This window comes from Hyperoodon ampullatus, assembly GCF_949752795.1.
Source record: "Hyperoodon ampullatus genome assembly, contig: scaffold_519, whole genome shotgun sequence".
Classification (NCBI taxonomy): domain Eukaryota; kingdom Metazoa; phylum Chordata; class Mammalia; order Artiodactyla; family Ziphiidae; genus Hyperoodon; species Hyperoodon ampullatus.
This window is the reverse complement of record NW_027640772.1, coordinates 136,443-142,442: the sequence shown is the minus strand read 5'-3', so window position 1 is coordinate 142,442 and position 6,000 is coordinate 136,443. Positions and strand designations below refer to the sequence as shown.

At 53.0% G+C, this 6,000-nt stretch overlaps 1 long non-coding RNA gene across 2 annotated transcripts in view; it reads left to right on the top strand.

Moving 5' to 3' along the window:
• Positions 1-292: 292 nt before the first annotated feature.
• Positions 293-6,000, top strand: part of LOC307070039 — an 80,246-nt gene continuing 74,538 nt past the window's right edge. For both annotated transcript variants that reach the window (XR_013811521.1, XR_013811522.1), the window contains exon 1: positions 293-617. This is a non-coding gene — a long non-coding RNA (uncharacterized lncRNA). The remainder of the gene's footprint in view (positions 618-6,000) is intronic.

Genomic DNA, 6,000 nt, shown 5'->3' with positions numbered 1-6,000 from the left:
GCTAAATACACGGCATTTTTGTGAACAGAAGCCGGGATTCCGGCTGTCATATTTAATGAGGAATTATAGTCTTCTTATTGGGGGGGAGGGGTGTGTGTGTGTGTGTCACGGTACGTCAAGGGCGGGAGTCGAACCCGCCACCCCAGGCCCCGAGGGCTCTCCTCGGGTCCCCACTTCGGGCCGCTGGGGGTGGCCGGGGTCAGCCGAAGACGTGCGTGCGTGCGTGCGTGCGTCGCGAGAGCGGGCGAGTTCACGGGGTGGGCCGCGCGTGCCGTGAGTGGTTCGCCCCAGCCCCCGGCTCACTGTGCTCGCCTCACGCCGGCCCGAGTTCGCAGCAGCGCTGGAGGCCCCAGGCCTGTGACCACAAAGAGGGAACCGGGGGCCGGACGGGAGCGCGGCGGCGGTGGCGGCTGAGGCCCAGGCCAGGCCCCCTCCCCTCAGCCGCCCGCCTGCCCGTTTGCCCCGCCCTCACCGGCGGCGCCGCGCCCCTCCCCCAACCGCCAGACTAGCACGGTGCGGGGGCCGCGCGCGAAGACATAGGGGAGAAGCTGGAGCTGAGGCTGGAGTCGCTCGTGGGGGCCGAGCCCGCCGTCTGCCTGTGGCCGCTGCAGGTCTACGTAAGTGCCACCCGTCCCCTCCTCCCGGACCCCCGCCCCTCTTCCCCCACGGCGCGCGCTGAGCCCACCGAGAAACGGAGCGACTCGAGTCGCCAGACCTTCTTTGGAGCCCCCCTTCCCCCCGCGCCGTGGTTCTCCGCGGCCGTTTCCAGCCCCCGCGCGCAGGGTGGGCAGAGGGGAGCCGGCGCCGGCCGGGGGCGCAGACTCGGGCGCGGGGACCCCGCGCTTCCGAGGGGCGCCCGAGCCGGTCTGCGGTTGGCTCTGCAGGGCTGGGGACCCAGGTCCCCCCGGGCCTGGACTGCCGGCGGGCTTGCCCTTCTGTACTTCAGGATCTGACATGTAGGGATTCTGTTTCCTGGTAGTTTATTCTTAGCGCTGTCAACGTGCTTAGGTTTTTTTTATTTTTGAGGGCACCCTTTCCTCCCTCTCTCCAGTTTTTTGTGTTTCTGTTTTGTTTTGTTTTAGTTAGGCATTTTGTCCCTTTGATGTTGAGTGGGTGGGCTGGCAGGACACTTGGAGAGGAGGCGTTCCGTCCCCTGATCTTGAGTGGCCTTTGGAAAATGACACGCCAAAGGGAAATTTACACAGAAGTCCGGTGATTCCAGAAATGCAGGGTGTCCGGCCAGGTGGGCGCCCGGCCTCTCGTCCCCTGTGGCGGCGTGGTGTGCGTGTACCTTGTCTCAGGGTTTACGCTTGGGCCCCGCAGCCCACCTTCCGGAGGGAAAGCGCAGCGGGCGCCTTGGGCCGGCGCCTTTGGGGCGCCCTTTCGTGCGCTCAGCTTGCGGGGGACCGGCCTCCAGGCGACCCGGCGGGGAAGCCCGCGCGACCCGCCCCTCGCGCGGGCTCCGCGTGTGTCAGTTTTGTGGAAACTGTGTTGCGACCGGGGTCGGGGTTGGGACGCTGGGACCGCCTGGGAGCCGATGTTGACTCCGAGGCCCGGTTCTCCGCAGTTATCTGAGGTCCGAGGGTTTCCAGCCCTCCACTGCGCACTGGCGCTTTCTATTTTTGCCCTTCCTGTGCCTGGAGGCGTGGCTGAGCCTGGGCTCTGGCTTTTCCGGTTGGGTAACTCCGGGTGGCCCGGTTGGGCGGCCTGAGCAGCAGTGGGCCGGGCGGGGAGACATGCCAGGGGAGGGAAACTGAAAGTGGGGAGAACCTTCAGAACTCCAGCTGATCCACTTGCCTCGCCTCCCCGCCCCTCTTACTGCACTTGTCATGCACGGGATGGCTGGCCGGCGCATTTTTCAAAATGTAATAATTTGTGTGTCCTTAGTAGCCGTGAAGCATAGTTCACTTGTAGTGCACAGTTGTAGTTTTGATCGCCATCAGGCGGCAGAGCAATCCTGTCATCCCATTTGCTGCCCTTTGGCGCCAGGGTGACCCTCTAGCCTCTTGGCCACTAATCTCCTCTCTGTCCCTAAGGTTTTGGCTTTTCCAGAAAGTCAGATAAACGGAACAACAGCATGTAGCTTTTTGATTCTGGCTGCTTTGGCTCAGCAAAACCTATGCGAGATTCCTCCCGGGTTTGTTTTTTTGTTGTTGTTGTTTTAAATATTTATTTAGTTAGTTATTTACTTGGCTGTGCCGGGTCTTCGTTGCGGCACATGGGATCTTCATTGCCGTGTGCAGTATGTTTTAGTTACGGCGTGGGGGATCTAGTTCCCTGAGCAGGGATGGACCCCGGGCCCCCTGCATTGGGAGCGCGGAGTCTTAGCCACTGGACCACCAGGGAAGTCCGTCATCCCTGTTGTTGCGGGTATGAGAAGCCACTCCTTTTTCTGGCTGTGTTGTATTCCATTTTCCGTTTGTCCATTCGCCTGCGGGTGGCAGGACTTGTGGGATGTTTCCACTTTTGAGGGGATCAGGAATAAAGCTGCTGTAAACATCCCAGGGCAGTTTTCCATGTGAACTTGGGTTTTTACCTCACTTGAGAAAATACTCAGGAGTGGGACTGGGGTCTGTGCTAAGTGTATGTTTAACAACCCTCCTGCATCTTAGAAATTGATATTTTTGAATATTGGAAGAGTTTAGAAATCCACTGTGACCCAGCACCCAGGCACTTGAAACGAAGTTGGAAGTTCATCTGGAGATGGTCACGTTGTCCCCGTCACTGTCTTTTATTCGAGGCAGAGCAAGGCCACAGATTTGTAACCCTTGTAAGGAAGGCCTCGTGTGTCCAGGCCCTGGCAGGACCTGGCTTTCTAGTGGTGGGCGGTTCTGCAGTGGAGAGCGTCTTTCCCTTGCTGGCCGGACCTCGCTTGGCAGGGTGCGGGGTGTGCTGCCTGCGTGGCCGGGCGCTCTTTCTGCCGGTCAGCAGCCGTTCCTGGTGTGTCTGTCCTACTACCAGGCAGGCGGTCAGGGGCCCTAGTGAAGTGCTCAGCGAGCCGCAGCCTTCCTAAAGTTTGCGGGTAATGTCTGCTACCCTCCCATTTCCCTGCTGAGGAATTTTGCTCTCTGATGGGAAGTGAGGGGGCAGTACTTTATAAGAGTTCATATTCTGTGATGACTCGATGCTGAATACATTAAGAAAATGGGCTCCTTCCAGAAGCTTAACTTCTCGGAAGGTCAGATTACGCATGTGACTGCACGTTTGAAATGAGTGAGCTTGTTTGTTCATTGATTCATTCATTCTGCAAGCACCTCCTGGATATTTACAGTGAGTGTTCCAGGGGGCGTGGAGGACAGTAGACAGTATTCTTCTTTCTTTTGATTTTTGAATTTTACTTTATTTTTTTATACAGCATGTTCTTCTTAGTCATCAATTTTATACACATCAGTGTATACATGTCAATCCGACTCGTCCAGCTCAGCACACCACCATCCCCACCCCCCCGCGGCTTTCCTCCCTTGGTGTCCATACGTTTGTTCTCTACATCTGTGTCTCAACTTCTGCCCTGCAAACTGGTTCATCTGTTTGAGACAGCTTTGTACTTCCCGCTTCCAGGGGCTCTCATGTGGGCACTGCGAAGCGGGGTTTTAGATGGTGCAAGGTGGAGGGTGGGCACTAGAACCGGTGCCCAGTGCCCGGGTGTGTGTGCGCTAGATGGGGCATGCGGCCTAGGACTCCTGCCGGCTCGGTGACCCCGGCCGAGTGCCTTAAGGCTTCTAGGTCTCAGTGTTCTCATCTCTAGCATGGGCTGAGCAGGACTCACTCTCTCTGGAGGTTACAAGGTCGCACTGTGTTAATGTTTGTAGACCCTACAATGTAGAACACTTAGGACAGTTTGGAGCATCGTTCATTGTTCCACAGATGTTACCTGGTCTGTTGAACGACTTTGCCTGGTACACGCCAAAGCGATTAGGAAATTGATATATCCCAGCTTCATTTCCTTTCCATTAAAACAGGGTTCAGGAAAAAAAATCTGTTTTTCAGTAGTCGTATCATATAGTGCAAAGAGCACTGGTGTGAAGGCAGCTTAGGGTTTGAATTCCAGGGCTTATGCTGTCTGTGGCCTGGGCAGGTTACTTTTGAACTGCAATCCCCACACTTGTAAAATGACATTAAAAACCACTCTTTCTGTGGGTTCTTAGAAGTAATTAAGCAGGTTATGTGTGTAAAGTAGCCTGGCACTTGAATGAGTTGTCAGAACCAAGGGCTGCTGGAGACGATGCTTCTGCCCTAGGTAATCTCCCCTTCTACTGGGCGGCAGGTAAACACAAGCACAGTAGTCAGTGCTGTGGAAGAAGTGAGTTCTGGTGCTGCAGAGCATAGAATCTTTTTTTTAAATTTAATTATTATTTTATATTGGAGGTTACTTGATGTACAATATTGTGTTAGTTTCAGGTGTACAGCAAAGTGGTTTAGTTATTCATGTATCCATTCTTTTTCAGATTCTTTTCCCGCACAGTTTGTTACAGGCTATGGAGTAGAGTTCCCTGTGCTATGCAGTAGGTCCTTGTTGATTATCTATTTGATATAGAGTCGTGTGTATATGTTAATGCCAAACTCCTAATGGATCCCTCCCCCCGATCTTTCCCCTTTGCAGAGCACAGAATCTTGGAAGGGAAAGTTCAGGGTAGGCTTCTTGGAGGAGGTGCCATCCTTTCTAAGGATATGTAGAAGGTCCTGGGGTGGCAGGAGGGAGCAGTGTGTGTCAAAGTTTGAGAAATATAAGAAAATATGGCAAAACTAAGGTATAGGACTGGAACTCAGGGTTTGGGAAAGAAATGAGAGTTGATACTGGAAACTTAGTGGGGCCCAAGAGAAGGGGGCCTTGTTTGTCCTGTCAGAAGTTTGGGTGTTTATCCTGAAGGCTGTGGGAAACCCTAAAGAACAGTGAGATGGACTTGTGGTTTAGAGACTCACTCGGACCTCCATGTGCAAGGCACTTGATTGGGTGCAGGGTGAATTGTAATCTAAGGTTCCCACTTAAGTTATAAAAGGTGGGACTGGATTTTGCAGATCTGAGAGAGAATGGGTGAGGCCTGGTGACCAGTTAGAAAAGGGAGGGCAGCAAGCGTGGGTGACAGTTTACAGCTGCATCTTTTTGAGAGATACAGAGCACAGTAGGAAGGGATTGGGGGTGGGGAGAGGATCTTACTTCATCTTCAGTGCTTTAGAGGGGCCTGGTAGACAGGTCTGGGCCCAAGGTTCAGATCTGGGCTTTTGGTGAGGAGAGGTGTTTGAAGGCATGGGAGAGACTTAGGTTACCCACAACAAGATCCAAAGAATCATAGGTCTGAGGGCTTTTGAAGTGGGTATATTGAGGAAGTTTATAAGCTGAAAGAAAGCAGCCAGCAGAGAAAGGGTGTGAAGATGTAGGAGAGGAAATGATTGTTCATTTGTTTTCAAAAAGCTGAGTACTCATCGTGTACCTGGCCCTTTTCTAGGATCTGGGGTTCTCACCATGTGTTACCTCTTCTGCAAGGACAGTTCAACTCATCCCCTGGTGAAGAGAAGTCAGATTATTCTTTGCATCCCATTCAGGTGTAGGAACTGTTCTGTACCTCTGAAGGGACTTTACTTAACCAGAGTAATAAGTTAGAAATCAAAAGAAATTAGAGCTGGAAGGGACCTTAAAAGCCACTGTACTTAATTTTGCCTAATATTTTACATTGATTGTAAGAAAAATGCAGAGCCCATTCTCTTCAGAGTTCCTTCACTGAACTTTCTTTATGTCTTGCATCCAGTGGGTCTATCTTGTAAATTTTGGCCTCCTCCTAAATTTGCTTCTTCATCCACATTACATTTTGCCCCGACTATGGTAGAAACTGCTGGGTGGTTTTGCGGCCCCTGGTCTCAGTGCCTCTAAGTTCATCTGCTACTCGGGTTGAGTGATCTTCTAACATGACAAGATATGCCTAAAATAATGCTGCTAATGGCTTGCCCACACAGAGTTAGTGCATACTAGCCGCGCAGCATGTGCTCTGCACAGAGGCCTGTAAT